General features: G+C 26.6%; 1 pseudogene; it reads right to left on the reverse strand.

The window, feature by feature from the left end:
- Positions 1 to 9,274: 9,274 nt before the first annotated feature.
- Positions 9,275 to 13,302, reverse strand: LOC114187446 (annotated as a pseudogene).
- Between the last annotated feature and the right edge of the window lie 6,622 nt (positions 13,303 to 19,924).

Raw genomic sequence — 19,924 nt, forward strand, 5'->3', positions numbered from 1 at the left:
TATTTAGAAAATAAAACACAAACTAAAGACGTTATTTTAAATTTAGAATGACATAATTAATTAATAACAAAATAATATCCAACAAATAAATTTATCATTAAACACATTTATTGAGTTATTTATATAACTTATGGAATAATACATACGTATAATTTTCCTTTATAATATACTAAATTAACTTAATAATTTTATTAAAATTAAATTGAATCAAAATGAATTATTTTAGGGTATATTAAACTTAAGAAAAATATATATCCAATAAACTAATTATTGTAAACAAAATATGCAGAAACTAAAAATATGCGGAAGCTAAAAAAAAGCATACACAATTATAAATTTCTAATTATAATACTTTTAATAAATTTTAGTAATCAAAAACCAAATATTATCTATTCAAAATTGTAAAAATGTTAATCAACCCGGTTATAATCAATTTACACAAAAAAAAAAATAGTATAACATCAATTAATTCCCACCATCGATAAATTTAGTATTTCAACTAGTTCAAGTCTATATACTCGTAAGGAAAATAACTCAAGTACTAATAAACTTTCGATTGTTAGTTAGATCTTCAAATTTCAACTTAGATGAATCAACACCTATAGTTGTTAAAATTATTAATCGTTTATATTTCTCTGCAATATAACTGATAAATATCTTTAAGCATATACTTTTTAATGTACCCGATCTCTAAGACCAGTATATTATACATGACTAAAGTATCTTCTAATGTACAAGATCCAACCGAGTAGATGTCAATCCTGTAAGACAACGTGTACTAAAATTATGACAACAAACTAATCCAGTATAACCATCGCTCAAAGCAGGTAAGTCCAAGGTTAATTACCAAATAATTATATCAGCTAAACTAAAGCCCAACGAAGAAAGGTCCGTGAATCATACTATAAAAGGCACATCTTACAACCAAATGATTACATATTCTTTGACATTTATTCTTTGACATCGGAGTGTCTTTTTCATACATTTCCTATATGCGACTTTGGAGGACCAATGTCATTTGAAACCAATAGCATGAATCTTTACAACTGTTTACAAGATTTTAATGTTACAGTTTTTTAAAAGACTTTACACAATATATTTCAACCTCGTAAGAACACATGATAAAAGAAATGGTACTAATAAAAATTAATACAATTGATAACGAAATGTAAGGTTAATATAAGAAAAATTACATTTTGATTCTTACAATTTGACTCTTATTTTGTACTTTTTAATGTAACTTAGTGTGAAAAATTGATTAATGTACCACTATTTTTTTTTTAAAAGGATCTATCCTCAATAATAAACCAGGTTAAAAAATACAAAATGAGACTCAAACTTGTGAGAATAAAAATATCATCCTTCTTAATATAATTACAACTTCTACCTACATTCTCCCATGAATAACTACGACATCTGAAATTTAAACCTCATTCAAATCATCCACTCGTAATTAGTTATATTAAATTAAATCAAACCAACCCATTACTATCATATTCTTCAATTATAATAATAATAATTAAAAAAAAAGGTTTGAGTGTCGAAGTCTCACACACCAAACATCACCTAAAAAAATGAGAATTAAAAATAATATTAAAATTAAAAAGGCTTAAATACCTTTTTGATCCTCATTTTTGTTTTCGTAGTGTTTGTTGCGGATGGTCCTCATTTTGACAGAATGTTTAAAATGGTCCTCATTTTTACCGAATGTTTAAAATGGTCCTCATTTTCGCAATTCGTGTTTTATTTGGTCCTTTTCTGTAACGCCGTTTAAATCGTTAACGGAACATTGTACATGTGGTACAGGTTGTATTAGGGTATGTTACGTGTATTGTACAAGTGTAGTGTAGTAATTAGATATTTGGGGATAAATAAGTGAGCTAGGGTTTTGGTAAGAAATGTTTGGACAGTTGGTGAGTTTTGGCAATCTTGTTCCTCCATACCCAATTGGTGTTGCTGCAATCTTCTTCTCCCTGCAATCCCATTATATAGGTATGTTACGGTCCCAATCTTCGTGCATTGTTGGTGGTTCAACGAGAAATGGATTAACCCGAGTTGTAGCTGCGGAGAGATGACAGCTTTGAGGATGGCAAGAACTCTAAAGAATATTGGTAGAAAATTTTGGGTACAATCTGTTTTTATTTTTTTGTTAATAATAAATTGGTTTTAGTTTTTGGTTGATTGATTTACAGAGTGGTGGTTCCAATAATGTGGGCTGCAACTTTTTTCAAATGGTGGTGTTGATGGAAAGGATGTCATCATCATGACACAAATGAGGCAGATTAATGATGTGGAGAAGTCATTGAAGGTTGCTGAGAAGAGGCTGCAATTAGTGATAGGGTTCACTTGTACTGTTATTGTATTACTCGTACTGTTATTGTGTGTAATCTTTTAAAGTCCAATCTATTTTGTACTATTGTTAAATGAAGAAATGAATTAGTTTGATTATGTTGATATTAGTCCCAACATGTTCAAAATGACATCTTAATCTGAGCATTGAAGTAAGTGATATTGATCTAAGCTTGGGAAAAATTAAATTGATCTAAGTCTGAAAGAAGTTAAATTCATAATGTTAATTCATCCTGATCAAAATGCACTACATCAATGTTTGGCAAAAGTGAGATTGAACGAAGTTTAAGGAAAGTCAAAATGCAGTACATCAATAATGAATTCTACATAAGAAATTCCAAACAATAACTAAGACGTTTGTAACTGCTATCATGGCCTCCTCCTAATCTGTAATTTCATCCTAAACTACTGAGATGATTTTTCTGGTGTTGGTAGTGGTGTTGCTTGACTCTCCACTTCATTCCTTGGTGGTTGAGTTGTTTGACTTTTAGCAGTTGGTGCATTCTCAGCAGTTTCAGCAGTTGGTGCATTCTCAGCAGTTTCAGCAGTTTCAGCAGTTGGTGCATTCTCAGCAGTTTCAGCAGTTTCAGCATTCTCAGCAGTTTGGGCATCTGGAATCGAAAGACAAATAAACCCCAAAAAGAATTACGAAAACCCTAACCCACGAGCAAACACAACCCAGAAAACCCTAAACCCACTTACCTTGTTGATGATGATTAATTGGAAAATTGAGATGAAGAGCGCAACTGCAGTCCAATGATGAAATGACAAGTATTAGCTGCTTCCTCTGCAAATCCAAACTCAACAAAGACGAAGATGAAGAAATTTCTCTAATTGCAAAATTTCCCCTAAATTGAAAAATTAACGTTAATTAGCCACCTGTACAGTACACGTAACACATCCAAATACAAATTGTGCCACTTGTATAATACAGCGTTACATAAAACAACCAAATAAAACATGAATTACGAGAATGGGGACCATTTTAAACATTGGGTAAGAATAAAGATCATTTTAAACATTCTGTCAAAATAAGGACTATCAGTAACAAACACTATAAAGACCAAAAAGGTATTTAAGCCGATTAAAAATGTAAAGATGATTTTGGCGGGTCTGGATCTAGAGATGGCAAATAAACCCGTTCCCGTGGGTATTGCCCGAACCCGTCTCCGTTTTGACGGGGAATCCCCGCATTGACTGGGTATGGGTATGGGTATGGGGAATCCTCGACTTTTTCAGTTGGGTATGGGGATGGGTATGGGGATGTACATATACCCGCCATAATATCCGTCCCCGCCATATCTCCATTCTCGTTTAAATTATTAAAATATTCACAATTAATCAAGTAACTCTTATATATATATTTTTTTTTCTTTTAATTATTTCATTTGTCATGAAACTCATTCTCATCTCTAATATATTTTTTATCTTATCATAACCTTTATGTAATTATGTTAAAATGATGTATGTTAATAAAAAAAATATTATGCCTCACATTTGAATATTTATATTATTTTTTAATATTTTTATTTATTATAAATTTTCCTTTCACATGAGAATGTTTATACTCTCAATTTAAGGTAATATAAAAAAAAAATCTTTACTTATTATTATTATTATTATTATCAATTTTTGTTTAATTTGAAGAACTCTTTTGTTTCATTAAAATAATTTTCGTTATTTTTCAACCTTTAAGTATATATGTTGATATTTGAAAAGTTTTCTTAGTTCTCTAAGATATTTTTCGTCTTATCATACCTTAGTTATACATTTGATTTCCTTTGTGTGATTTTTTTCGATAGTCTCTCAAATTATTTCTAAAACACACATTTGTTAGTTTTTTAATATTTTTATTTATTGTTTTTATTTTTATCATGTAGAATAATATTTCGATATATTCTATCTAATTATTTTTTATTTTATAACTCATTATTAATCATAATGTAATTTTTTCACTTTAAATTCTGTTTGAAGTGGTTAAAATTATATATATATATATATATATATATATATATATATATATATATATATATATATATATATATAATGATATTTAGGAATAGTATATGATAATTCACTACAAGAAAAACATGAAATGGTGACTGATTTAGTCAGTAACCCATATCAGTCACTATTTTTCGTCATTGGTGGTAGTAGTTGATTTATTGTCTGAATCAATGACTAAATTAGTGACTGATTCAATGATCGAATCGATACTTGATTTAGTGACCAATTTAATTACTAATTTATTTGTAATTTAATGACAAATTTTTTGGTCACTAATGATATTTCTATTTAATTTTAACCACTTCAAACATAATTTAATAATTAGTTCTCTAAGGTATTTTTTATTTTATCATACCTTAATTATACATTTGATTTCTTTTGTGCGATTTCTTTCGATAGTCTCTCAAATTATTTCTAAAACACACATTTGTTAGTTTTTTAATATTTTTATTTATTGTTTATTTTCATCATGTAGAATAATATTTCGATATATTCTATCTAACTATTTGTTATTTTATAACTCACTATTAATCATACTGTAATTTTTTTCACTTTAATTGTATAAATAACTTTTATTTACTACAATATAAAAATTTAATGTAATTGCTATGAATATTTTTTGTCACTATCCAACATATATTGAAGTTCAAAAGATACAAAATCTATGTCAAAATTTTATTATTATGTTTATTATTTGTTCTTTGTGTCATTTTGATGAAGTGATGTATTATAACTTTTATTAGTGTATAAAAAAGAGATTTATTATAATTTAAAAAATTGAAGTAAACAAACATTTAAAATATATTTTAATTTGAATATTTGTTTTCCTTTTATTATTATGTTTATTATTTGTTTTTTGTGTCATTTTGATCAAGTGATATATTATAACTTTTATTAGTGTATAAAAAAAAGATTCATTAGAATTTAAAAAATTGAAGTAAACAAACATTTAAAATATATTTTAATTTGAATATTTGTTTTCCTTTTATATTTTTTTGAAATATTTTTTAATTTTATCAACTAAGTTCATCAATGTTGTAGTTTGCAAATTTAATAAATGTTTTGGTTCACATGAAATTTTATTTGGTATTCTAATATAAAATTTAAACAATTATAATTTATTTTATGGTATTTGGCATCGAAGAAAATCCTCCTAATATTGAATATTTCATAATATTATGTTTTCTTTACCGTAATTCTTTTCTTTTATAAAAATTAATATTGAAGTAGTTAGAACACGGGTACGGGTATGGGTACGAGATTATACCCATTACCCGGTGGGGATAGGAATGGGAAAAAAGTTTGATACCCGTTGGGTTTGGGTATGGGGATGGGGATGAATTTTTTATGCGGGGATGGGTATGGGATAACGAAACCCGTCCTCGCCCCGCCCCGTTGCCATCCCTAGATGCAACTATCATGTCAATTTTAGATTAAAACAAATATTTTCTTGAATTTAGTTTTTAATGGGAAGCTCATCAGCTCCTTCCTACAGCAATTTCAGTAAAAGTATTTTATTCTTATTATTAGCTAGTATCCCTAAAATACTAATAATTAATTCGATCAAACTTTTAAAATAGTTTATTTTATTTTAAACACTAGCAGAGTCCAATAACAAAGAATTAACACAATGGAATATTTAAAAAAATGGTGTGCTTATTTAAAAATCTACTTGAAACCGATCTGAGTTAAATAATGTAAAAGAGTGTGTTTTGATAATAAATAAGTGTATTAAGTAGCGTAAAAAAATGTGTTTACAATAATCAAGTGTATAAAATGATTTATATCTCATAATAAAATATAATTACATTTAAGTTTTAATTTCCTTAATGGTATATGGTATCTTGTTTATATGTTTTTTAAGTTTTTGAGTATGCTAAAAGTAGAAGTGGACTTAATGTGAGTTGGAAGAGCAAAACAAAACAGATTTTTAGTTATATAACAAAATGTGTAGGGAGGTGAGCTTAGAATCAGAAAAAGCATGTGAACAAAAAACTACGTCTAAAATCAATAACCAAGATATGTGTTCATTCTGTATGTCTAAAATCATTACATGTATGTTGAAAATTGTTTTGAAGTTTGATTCTGTTTTATTTATAATATATTTACGCTAATCTAAAGAAATTTATTATTATGAATTTTAAGTATTATTTATAAATATAAGAGAAAGTTAAATTATAAAACATTTTTCATAATAAAATATTTAATTATTTTTCTGAAAAAATATTTTACAACTTTTTTCTAACAAACTAAAAATGAAAAACAAAGAAAAGAATAATATTATTCATTCTTGTAACTTTTTAAAGATATATTAAGCCAATAAGCAACTTCATCCTATCTTCTCTCACCTTTATCTTCTTCTCTAGCTTTATCTTTACTTCCACCCTATCTTTTCCTTCCACCATTATCTCTGTCTCATTTTCGTCTTCCATTTCCACTCTCAAAATCATTTATAAGTGTTAATTAGAATAAATTGAAATATCACAATAATATAGTATAAGAAAAAAAAGACGAAAATCAACAATGAAAAATTTGAAATATAAAATTTAAATTTCATAATCTTTGTATATTTTGGATTGTATAATCTGTAATGAAAAACTACATTACGGATTAGATAATCCAAAATATATATTTACATTACAAATTACATGATTCAAAATATACAATTTTAGATTATTCAAAAATACAACTTTAGATTATGAATCGTATAATTTATAATGTACATTTATATTATAGATTATTTGATTCAAAATATAAATTTACGTTACTAATTATATTATGAATCGTGTAATTTAAAATAATTACGGAGCGTAGAATCCGTAAATAGTTAAAATTTTAAAAAATATGGAGGTGCAGAAAGAAAACATGGATGCCGAAAAGTTTCCCATATTTTGATTATCATATATTTTATTCAATTGACATGAAAATTTTGTTTTATTCTTATTTTATTGAATATTAGGTATATAAATATTTATATTTGTATCGCCTTTTTATTTTTTTAAATATTAATTTAATATTTAAAAGTTAAATATTATATATAAAAAAGAAATATATAAATATTAAAACAAAAGATAAAAAGGTTACTCAATTCAATTCTTGAAAATTTTCACGTAAAATATTAAAAAATTGATAAAAATAGTAAGAAATAAAGATAATTATATGTATGTCCTATATTTGATTTAATAAATTTAAAATTAATACATTATTTGGACAAATTAAAAATAAATAAAAAATATGTGTATAATTAAGATCATGATAATAATAAAAGTAACTTTCAAATTTAAGTTGTTAACAACTTTCAAATCTAAGCTTTTGATATCACTTGTTAACATCTTTTTATCTTTTTGTGACTTCTTTTGTCTCTCCTTACTTTTTTTTAGTCCTGTACCAATTTTTCCATCATCTTCTAGTTAGTATGTTTTTCCTTTTTATTCGTGTTGATATTGTTTTTATTTTGTTTTAGATTTGTATTAGAATTATAAATGCGTTCCTACATTTTTTATTTTTCAATACTTTTTGATTTACGAGTTTTGAGAGTTTTTTTTATATATACTTGATGAGAAACTGAAATTTTCCTACAAAATTATTAATTAGATTAAAGTTTAGTCTTTGTCGATAATAGATTAATTTGAGCATAATTTAGAGTTGAGTTTAGTGGAGAAAGATAGTTTAAGTTTAGAAGAAAAAAAACTTACTTTAAGCATTTACGATCAAAAGATTTGAGCATTGATGAAATTATTGAACAATTAAGAAGTATTCTTCCATTCTTTGAAAAGTAGAAGAAAATGGATTTGAAAAGGCATTGATTTTTGTTAAAGAAACTGCTATTGAAATAAATATAGAACCTAAATTTATTGAAAAACGTATTAGACGCAAAAAAGAAACAACTTAATAAGAATAATGAAATGGTAAAATCTCTTCAATAATTATTTATAATTGATTACATTTTGTAAAGTATAGATAAAACAATTAACATATTTCAACGTAGATTTGACAATTTAAAATATATGAAGATATTTTTTATTTTTGATTTAGTGTTAAAAAACTTAAAGTCACTACATTATACCTTTTTGAAAGAAAAATGGTTAAACTTTGAAAAATCTTTAAAACATGATAATTTGTTTGATATTGATGGATTTAATTTATTTTAAGAATTAAATTTCTTAAGAGAAATTATAGGTTCAGAAAATAATAAACCATTTCATATTCTTAATTATATAAAAAGAATAGATTTTTTTTTGAAATGGATATATAACTTATAGAATAATGTTAATAATTCAAGTGTCCATTGCTTTAATCAAGATGAATTTCTTAAAGCTAAAGATAATAAAAAACTTATTTGAGATCAACAATGTCGTCTATAGAAAAATTACATATATTAACCTTATTATCTATTGAAAAAAAATATTAAATAAAATTAATTATGACAATTTAATAAATAATTTTTCATAAAAGAAAAATTCAAAAAAAAGTATTAAAATAAAGACCTTATTTTTAAATTTGTTTTAGATCTCCTAAACTTTTGAGCTACTCTTGCAATGACTGTGAATTCCAGTGATGAAACCAAACTTAATCTTAAATCTTTGAGGAAAAACTATCATGCATGTAATTCTTAATTTGTCATGTTAATCATTAGAACTAAAAGGCATATTTGAATTAAAAGTAGTAAGGGAGAGAAAAGTCGTTTGGCCTTCCAAAAGAACATGTACTTTCTTTAAAGTTGTTCGGCCTTCCAAAAAAACATGATAGAAAAAAATATAAGTGTTCTATCCGAGGATAAGAGAGATCGTGAATTCAACTTCTCCATTAATAAAAAATTAATATCTAACAATTGCCGATAAAATAAAAAATAGGGTCCAAACCTATTTATCAATAGACGAGATTGTTCTTTTGTATTTCTATTTGTCTATTGTAGATTAAAATTACTACATATTAAGGTTATTGTAATCTTTCACATACATAACAATAAAAACAATACAATGTGATCACTTTTAACTTGGCACATCCTTAATATCTTTAATATCCGATTATTCAAATACCAATTGTAGGATTTGCAAGGTGTCTTTAGAAAGATAATAACTATCTTTATTTGGTTGACAAAGATAAATCTACCTCGAGGATTGCCTCTCATAGTAGATGACCTAGTTTGGTTGTTCCTACAAAGGCTTCTTAGATAACCATCTACTGAACATAGCAAAGCATTCTTTAGGATTGGACTCTGGAGCTATGTGGCTTCCACCCTGAAAGTATACGAGAACAAACAATGAAATAAGGAACTACCAAATATTGCCTTATACTTCATTCTCACTGCATCAACTCCACCATTCAAATTTATTTTTGTAAACAATATCCATTAAATTTATCCCTTCTTCACCTATCTAAAATACCCTAATCAAATGGAGTCTTCGTGTGACCCACAAGAACCGTAAGAAGAACAGAAAAAACTTGCCTTCACAGTTGCAAATGTCATACGATTGGAGTAAGTTCTTGTGTATCTGCTTGCAGGAAAACAAATATATATTAATACACAATATTCAATTACTTTTTTTTTTGTAGATAAAGTAATCCTAACTAAAGTAAGAATACCCTGCAACTTGGCCATCTGTATACCATTGCCTCCAATCATCTACGATGGAGTAGTTCAAAGATCTTATCCATGCCTGAGTTGCCAAGAAAGCTATTTTCATGTCATGGTCGCCACTGTTATCAATACAACAGAGAAGTTATTTACCTTGTGATATTTAAATTCCTTCATCTGTATTACCTTATTCCTTTTGAGCATAGAGAAAGGATATTGACCTGTATATCAGTGAACGATAACCTTTTCTACTAAGGTTTACATGATACCCATAGCTTTCTGGAATATCCATATCGTGAGGTATATCCAAGGTACACCGACGCCATTTTCCTATACTTCCCTGCAACATGCAACCAAAATGCAATTTTATAGCCAACTAACTGTATGTGGAAAGAATATTGTTACAAGTATCAACTGCACCTTGCGGATATGCAGTGCACTACGAACATTGTCATCATTGGCCCAAAAACCGCAGAGGAAGTATACATAAGTCTGATGGTGGAAAGGAGATAAACATCAAGTTAAATCCAATGAAGAATTTGGCTTTAAATGCAATTAAGAAATAACTTGATAGTAGTTTATGGATGCAAGGTATATAGCAAGATTGTAACTGGATAATATAAGAAAAGAAGCATTAAGCGAAACGTGTCTGATGCAATAGAACATGAAGTTTACTCCACAGTTTAAGGGTGGCAAATTGAGATGAGTATCTGAGAGCTTGTTGGCGGGATATTTCTTAATTAGTGATATCCTCTGAGATGTGTCCGTATCAAGCCATTCGCATTTTGGCTCCAAAATATACGTGTCTGAAATTCCTGATATAGCCTGTGTCGCAATGGAAAAATCGTTGTGTGATGCATATTTCACCACTAGAAACTCTACTGGTGAAATTTGATATGGAAAGATGGGGCAGAAGAAAAAAAAAACGATGCGTACCGCGTCAAATGACGCCATATCTCTGGAACATAATGCATTTCTGGTGTCTACGTTTATGTACTCTCCTTTACAATGTTTTTGCAGTGACTTTTCATTATAACTAGAGATTCGTTAGCATTTGAGTTTACAATTTTTAAGATAAGATAGGTATTGATGAATTACAATGAAATTACCTCGTATAGTTCATCAGATATAAGTGCCATGCCGTGAGAAAAGGGAATTTGATAGTTCTCTTCTCTTCGAGTTGTTAGTGCATTCCCTAGCAGGTAACCCTGAAGAAAAGGACGAATGGTCATCAATCTGCAGAGATGGTGTATATTTCAAGGACGGGATTCTCTTACAATATTCTATAACCTGGAGATTTATCCATGGTTGAACGCCTTTCTGATTTCCTGAAAATATGGAATTTGACAGTTGTTAAAATTTTCAACAACCCAATGAGGCTATTAAACAGCAGAGAAGGTTTAGCTTCAGTATAAATTTGTGGTCACAGTTTTTCTATACACATTGAAACACACATGAGTTTCTCACCTCGGGAAATTTCTTGAACCACTGCCGGAACAGGAATTCCAGAATATGAATCGCCACCAATGTAAACTTCATTTGTCAAAAATTTTGGATGATCAATCAACCACTGCAAAAAATTAAACATGATCATACAAACTCTGTTAACTAAATACTTGTCTATAAACAACAAAATCCAAAGAAAAAGGTGATAATTGTGAAATAAAACCAAAAACAAAAAAATGGTGAGCACCTTCCTAAGAAATTGATGGACTTGGAGAACTAGTGTGGAATCACTTCGTTGAGTAGCCGACTTTGTGGTGGCATAAGTGAAGCCTGTAGAAACAGGCAAGTCTACAAATATAATGCTACTAACCTGTCAAAAATAGCAAAGATCAGCACTAAATATCAATAAATAAGCATAAGAAACGGATGCGATGAAATAAATACAATGAAGCTAAAAGACCAGTTTTTTGAACCAACAAAAAGATCAAGAACAGTGGAAACCTTTGTCCATGAGTGTGGCCTCAAGAACAAATTTGGGAGGCTTCCATTATACTCTTCATGTTTAAAACCAAGTGGACCTGCAACATTGAAATAGAATAGTAATCTAATTGCCTAATACATAATAACCATTGCGAAGAAGCAAAATAGAAATTGAAAAAACAATGATGATACTATCACCTATTTCAAAGACAAGACCAGAGAGGGCTGAACAGCCAGGGCCACCAGTGAGCCAAAGCATGAGAGGATCGTCCTTTGGATTGTTCTCTGACTCAATGAAGTAGTAGAATGCCTGCACATCCTCTCTGATTCACCCACTCCCACATATCTATCCAACAAATATAATGTCAACTTTCATTGTAGTAACATTTTTTCTAACTGAGTTTAACGTACCCGGTTTCAAGAAGAAAAGGAAGGGGTCCCTCGAATCCAGGAAGGAACTTAACTGTGGAGCCACACCATGAAAGTTGAAAGAAGAATTGTGATAAGAGAAGAAGGGGAAGTGGAATCCCGTAATGAGCCAAAACATAACCAGTGCTGCAACTTGAACTAAGCTTTGCCATTTTCAGTGACCCTGTATAACACGCGGGCCTTAATTAAATGATTAAAATAAACACAATTTTTAATTGATTGATTAAGTATGCAAAGATCCACCTCAGTACTGTTTGAGAATTTATTTTTTTTCTCAATCTCAAACTTTATTCTTTTGTGTTTTGAAATTGTTGAAAAAAAGAAAAATACCAATTATTAGGACGACAGACGTATAATCACACAAGTACTTATATACTTATTTTGAGATATTAGACTACCTATACAGTACAGTCATGCAAACATCTAAATGAAAGAATCAGAAAAAAATATTTTGAATATTAAAAAAAAGGTGTCAAATTCTATATGCATAATACATAACTACTTACAAACTCATATCCAAAAAAACAAAAATGTTACAGAATTGTTATTGTTTTTTTTTTAAAGGGAATGATGCGTATATGAAAGGATCTTGATACATGCAGTTAGGGTAAAATAGAAGAAGCCTAACAGGTGTATATAAGAAAACAGGGTGCATGTAGACAAAAGCAGCTGTCGAAAGAAGTATGAAGAAAAGCAGGCCCACGCACTTAACATGTTATTTCCATCTTTTTAAATGTCCTGCACTTAAACCTTCCAATTAAATTTACCATACTCATACTCTGACATAGATATGGGCACTGCAAAAGAAATGGGTCCACACATGAGTTGAATTGCATGCAGAAGAAGTATGAGATAAAATCGAGATAAATCGTAAAATAGTAAAAATCTACTGAAATTTTGGTTATAAAAATCTAACCTATCCTTGATAATAAAACTGTGTACCTGAGTGGCGGATAGAGATCCGTGAGTGGAGCAGAGTGTGTTTGGAAGAAAGTGAAGAGAAAGTTTATTGCATTGTGATAACCTCACCTGTGGGACTTAATCAGGATCACACAGTTTCACACATCAGGGGCCTTCAGTCTTTTGGTTGTTCTTCTTTTCCTTTGTGTCTTCTTCTCTTCTCTTCTCTTCTCTTCAGGTTGTTCCCACTTATGAATCTCTCTCGTGCTTCTTCTTTTTTTTTTTTCTGTTTTTTTTTTCTCTTATTGCTGTTCCTCCAGAGGTTGCGTATTATAAGGATAAGGACCACTCCCACGTTGTGCCCGAGACCAATTAAGTAATGTAATAGAGTATGTTTTTATAATATATAAGTATATGAAATCATTTATACCTCATAATTAAATTTACATTTATATTTTAATTTTAATTTACTTAATAGGATATGCTATGTAACGTATATGTCAAAAATGGACTTTGGGTAGGTTTGAAGAGTAATCCATATTTGTAAAACAAAAATGTGCATGGAACTGAACTTAGAAAAAGAGGGTGTGCAACCTATACTAAAACTTCTCTTTCCCTTCCTCATTACTCAAAATCAAATTAATTTTAAAAAAATAAATAAAAAATAAAATATGAAAGCAGTTTTTTATTTTTATTTTTAATTTTTAATTATAAGATAATTTTATTTATTTAAAATAGGAAAGAAAATCTAAATCATAAATGTAACAACAATCATACAAAAAATATCACATGTTTCTTTATTTAGTAACTTTTTAATTATAAAATGTTTAACAATTTCTTCATTTTTAATCTTATTCGATCATCCCTACTCTTCCGCTTCGATCTCCGGTACAAAATACAAAGTATTCTCCATCCCTTGTGAGCTTTGTCTTCCACTCAAATTAAAGAAAAGTATAAGTTCATCAATATGAACCTTGCATTAGGTAATCTTGTTTGCTTATGGAGGTGCATACATGAACTAGGATTTAGGTTTCTTTAAGGTAGAAGGATTCTGGATTTGAACTGTTTTTTTTTTTTAGATTTTAATTAGGAGTAAGTTATTGAGGTGATGTAAAAAATTTTGGTATTTTGCTTCATCTTCCTCTTTAATTAATTTATCGTACAAGAAAATGTAATATAAGGGAAGTTAACTTTATGTCAATTTAAAATTAAATTATGAATCAATGAGTGTTTTCGGTGACAGAAATGAGTTTTGCTTAGTACTTACAATGGGTTAATAAGTAGTTGTTGAACAATTGGAATTTAAGAGCTGCATAATGAAATTTGGAAAATTTTTGTTGAATGGTCATAGTGCATTTTGTTTAATGGTTTGATTGTGAACAGTATTTCTTTTTGTTTTTTATTTACAGTTTATACGAAGAGTTAGAGTTTACACTGTTCAATAGTTTTTGTATGAATATTTTGGATCACAAATAATAACATAAGTTCATTTACAGAGAAAGACAACTTTTAAGATTTGTTTTTTTACTAAAAAGTATATGATATTCATGTCTTTAATTAGGAAGGACAAACAGAACTGTTTTTTTAAATATTGTAATAATCTCGTTTAGATGAAAATTTTCTATATTGTTTAGGTATCTGTATTAGTATATACGAAGAATATCTAACTTTTTCAATTGGATACGTGAATATATATATTCACTCGTCTCTTCGTCATCGTACTTGCTATAATACTTATCTCATCGTATCTTTGACCTATTTAAATTATTAAAATACTCATAGTGTATTAAGTAATTATATATATATATATATATATATAACATACTTTTTATTTTTTATTTCTTCTAATTGTTTGGTTTGTTATGAAATTTATCCTCGTCATCAAGATATTTTTCATCTTATAACAATTTTATGCAATTATGTTTAAATTATGTGTGTCAATTAAATATTTTTTATGTTTCACATTTGAATATTTTTACCTCCTTTTAATGTCTTTATTTATTGTATATTTTATTTTCACATGAGAATGTTTAATTTTCTCAATAAGTATTCAATAACATAAACTTTCATTTACTAAATAATGTTAAATATGTAACTTTTTTATTCTATTATTATTAATTTTTATTTTTATTTAAATAAAGTCTTTTTGCTTTACTAAAACCGTAGGAATGCATCTAGTTTTTAAACTGTAAATTTTACACTTACCACACATTTTTTAAGGTTTTTTATTTTAGCTTCTTAGATAATGTTTGAATTTTAAATTAGAAATAAAAATATTAAAAAATAAAAGACATGAAAAGTGTTAAAACATTTATTTATTTTAAAAAACATATAAGATGCATGTTACTAGTATATTGAGTTTTAAAAATAAAACACATTTTTAGGCATTTTCTTTTTAACTTTCATGTCTCTTTCAATATTTTCTTCCATCAGTGTTTCTAAATTTGATGTTTTAAAAAAAAATATTGATAATTAATTCTTAGAAATGATTTTGTATCAATATAAATTATTTCTCATATATAAAGATGACAAATAAATTATCCATGGGTAGAGATGGCAAATAAACCCGTCCCCGTGGGTATTGCCCGAACTCGTCCCCGTTTTGACGGGGAATCCCCGCATTGACTGGGTATGGGTATGGGTATGGGGAATCCCCGACTTTTTCAGTTGGGTATGGGGATGGGTATGGGGATGTACATATACCCGCCATAATACCCGTCCCCGCCATATCTTCATTCTCGTTTAAATTATCAAAATATTCACAATTAATCAAGTAACCCATATATATATATATATATATATATATATATATATATATATATATATATATATATATATATATATATATATATATATATATATATATTCTATTTTTTATTTCTTTTAATTATTTCATTTGTCATTAAACTCATTCTCATCTCCAATATATTTTTTATCTTATCATAACCTTTATGTAATTATGTTAAAATAATGTATGTTAATAAAAAAAATTATGCCTTACATTTGAATATTTATATTATTTTTTAATATTTTTATTTATTATAAATTTTCCTTTCACATGAGAATGTTTATACTCTCAATTTAAGGTAATATAAAAAAATTCTTTACTTATTATTATTATTATTATTAATTTTTGTTTAATTTGAAGAACTCTTTTGTTTCATTAAAGTAATTTTCGTTATTTTTCAACCATTAAGTATATATGTTGATATTTGAAAAGTTTTCTTAGTTCTCTTAGATATTTTTCGTCTTATCATACCTTAGTTATACATTTGATTTCCTTTGTGTGATTTTTTTCGATAGTCTCTCAAATTATTTCTAAAACACACATTTGTTAGTTTTTTAATATTTTTATTTATTGTTTTTATTTTCATCATGTAGAATAATATATCATAATGTAATTGTTTCACTTTAAATTCTGTTTGAAGTGGTTAAAATTATATATATATATATATATATATATATATATATATATAATGATATTTAGGAATAGTATATGATAATTCACTACAAGAAAAAATGAAATGGTGACTGATTTAGTCAGTAACCCATATCAGTCACTATTTTTCGTCATTGGTGGTAGTAGTTGATTTATTGTCTAAATTAGTGACTGATTCAATGATCGAATCGGTACTTGATTTAGTGACCAATTTAATTACTATTTTATTTGTAATTTAATGATAAATTTTTTGGTCACTAATGATATTTCTATTTATTTTTAACCACTTCAAACATAATTTAATAATTAGTTCTCTAAGGTTTTTTTCATTTTATCATACCTTAATTATACATTTGATTTCCTTTGTGCGATTTCTTTCGATAGTCTCTCAAATTATTTCTAAAACACACATTTGTTAGTTTTTTAATATTTTTATTTATTGTTTATTTTCATCATGTAGAATAAAATATTTCGATATATTCTATCTAATTATTTGTTATTTTATAACTCACTATTAATCATACTGTAATTTTTTTTACTTTAATTGTATAAATAACTTTTATTTACTACAATATAAAAATTTAATGTAATTTCTATGAATATTTTTTTGTCACTATGCAACATATATTGAAGTTCAAAAGATACAAAATCTATGTCAAAATTTTATTATTATGTTTATTATTTGTTTTTTGTGTTATTTTGATCAAGTGATGTATTATAACTTTTTATTAGTGTATAAAAAAGAGATTCATTATAATTTAAAAAATTGAAGTAAACAAATATTTAAAATATATTTTAATTTGAATATTTGTTCTTTGTGTCATTTTGATCAAGTGATATATTATAACTTTTATTAGTGTATAAAAAAGAGATTCATTAGAATTTAAAAAATTGAAGTAAACAAACATTTAAAATATATTTTAATTTGAATATTTGTTTTCCTTTTATACTTTTTTGAAATATTTTTTAATTTTATCAACTAAGTTCATTAATGTTGTAGTTTGCAAATTTAATAAATGTTTTGGTTCACATGAAATTTTATTTGGTATTCTAATATAAAATATAAACAATTATAATTTATTTTAATGTATTTGGCATCGAAGAAAATCCTCCTAATATTGAATATTTCATAATATTATGTTTTCTTTACCGTAATTTTTTTTCTTTTATAAAAATTAATATTGAAGTAGTTAGAACATGGGTACGGGTATGGGTACGAGATTATACCCGTTACCCGGTGGGGATGGGGATGGGAAAAAAGTTTGATACCCGTTGGGTTTGGGTATGGGGATGGGGAAGAATTTTTTATGCGGGGATGGGTATGGGATAGTGAAACCTGTCCCCGCCCCGCCCCGTTGCCATCCCTATCCATGGGTACTATCCGAACCTGTCCCTGTTTTGACGAAAAATCCTCACATTGACTGGGTATGGATATGGGTATGGAGAATCCCCGACTTTTTCAATTGAGTATGAGAATGTACATATTCCAGCCATAATATCGTCGTGTTTAAATTATTAAAATATTCACAATTAATTAAATAATCTTATATATATATATATATATATATATATACTTTCTATTTTTTATTTCTTCTAATTATTTGGTTTGTCATGAAACTCATTCGTATCTTCACTATATTTTTTATCTCATCATAACCTTTATGTAATTATGTATTATGTTAAAATGATGTATGTCAATTAAAAAAAAATTATGTCTTATATTTGAATATTTCTATTATTTTTCAATATTTTAATTATTGTATATTTTCTTTTCACATGAGAATGTTTAATACTCTCAATTTAAGTGTTTAATAGCATAAATCTTTCTTTTACTAGGTAATATAAAAAAAAAAAGACTTTACTTGTTATGATTAATTTTTGCTTCAATTAAAGAATTCTTTTGTTTTGCTAAAACAATTTTTTTTTAATTTCTTAACCATAGAGTATATATGTTGATATTTGAAAAGTTTTATTAGATATCTAAGTTATTTTTCATTTATCATACCCTTAATTATAAATTTGTTTCCTTTTATGCGATTTCTTTCAATAATCTCTCAAATTATTTATAAGATACACATTTATTAATTTTTTAATGATTTTATTTGTTATTTATTTTCATTATGTGAAATACTATTTCGATATATTTTATCTAATTATTTTTATTTTATAACTCATTATTAATCACACTGTAAATTTTTTCATTGTAATTGTATAAATAACTTTTATTTACTATAATATAAAAATTTAACATAATTGTCATGAATATTTTTTTATCACCATCCAACATATATTAGAGTTCAAAAGATGCAAGATCTATATTAAAATTTTATTATTAGGTTTATTATTTGTTCTTTACGTCATTATTATCAAGTGATGTATTGTAACTTTTATTAGTGTATAAAAAAATATTCATTAGAATTTAAAAAATTGAAGTAAACAAACATTTAAAATATATTTTAATTTGAATATTTTTTTTCTTTTATATTATTTAAAAATATTTTTAAGTTTTATCAACTAGGTTTATTAATGTTTACAAATTTAATAAATGTTTTGGTTCTCATGAAATTTTATTCGGTAATATAATCTACAATGTAAACAATTATAATTTATAGTATTTGATATCGAAGAAACAATCATCCTCCTAATATTGAATATTTGATAATATTATGTTTTTTTATCGTAATTTTTTATTATTTTATAAAAATTAATTAAAATTAATATTGAAGTAGTAAGAAAATGGGTACGGGTATGGGAATGAGACAAAAGTTTGATACCCGTTAAATTTGGTTATGGGATAAGGATGAGGATGAATTTTTTTTTACGAGAATGGATATTAATAACGAAATCCATCTTCGTCCCGCCCCGTTGTCATCCCTACTTAAGTAAAGTATAACTAAAATATTTAAAAGTAGTTCTTATTTCATTTAAACATGGTTAATATGGAGAAGTAGATTTGAATATTTGTGTAAAACTATCTATTAATGATAAAAAGTATACTTAAATGGAACTAAAGGATAATATTATCATTTTGAGACATATATAACAAAACTTGTTGGTTTTTATAATATTGTTCTAAAATTATATAGGAAATAACTTTTTAATTAGTTGAAAAATTCTTTTGGATATATCAAGAAATACAAATTTCATAAATGTTTTGGTTTTCATGAAATTTTATTCGGTATTATAATCTAAGATGTAAACAATTATAATTTATTTCAAAGTATTTGATATCGAAGAAACAATCATCTCCTAATATTGAATATATGATAATATTATATTTTTTTACCGTAATTTTT

This window comes from Vigna unguiculata, chromosome 6 (assembly GCF_004118075.2).
Source record: "Vigna unguiculata cultivar IT97K-499-35 chromosome 6, ASM411807v1, whole genome shotgun sequence".
In the NCBI taxonomy this organism is placed as follows: Eukaryota; Viridiplantae; Streptophyta; class Magnoliopsida; order Fabales; family Fabaceae; genus Vigna; species Vigna unguiculata.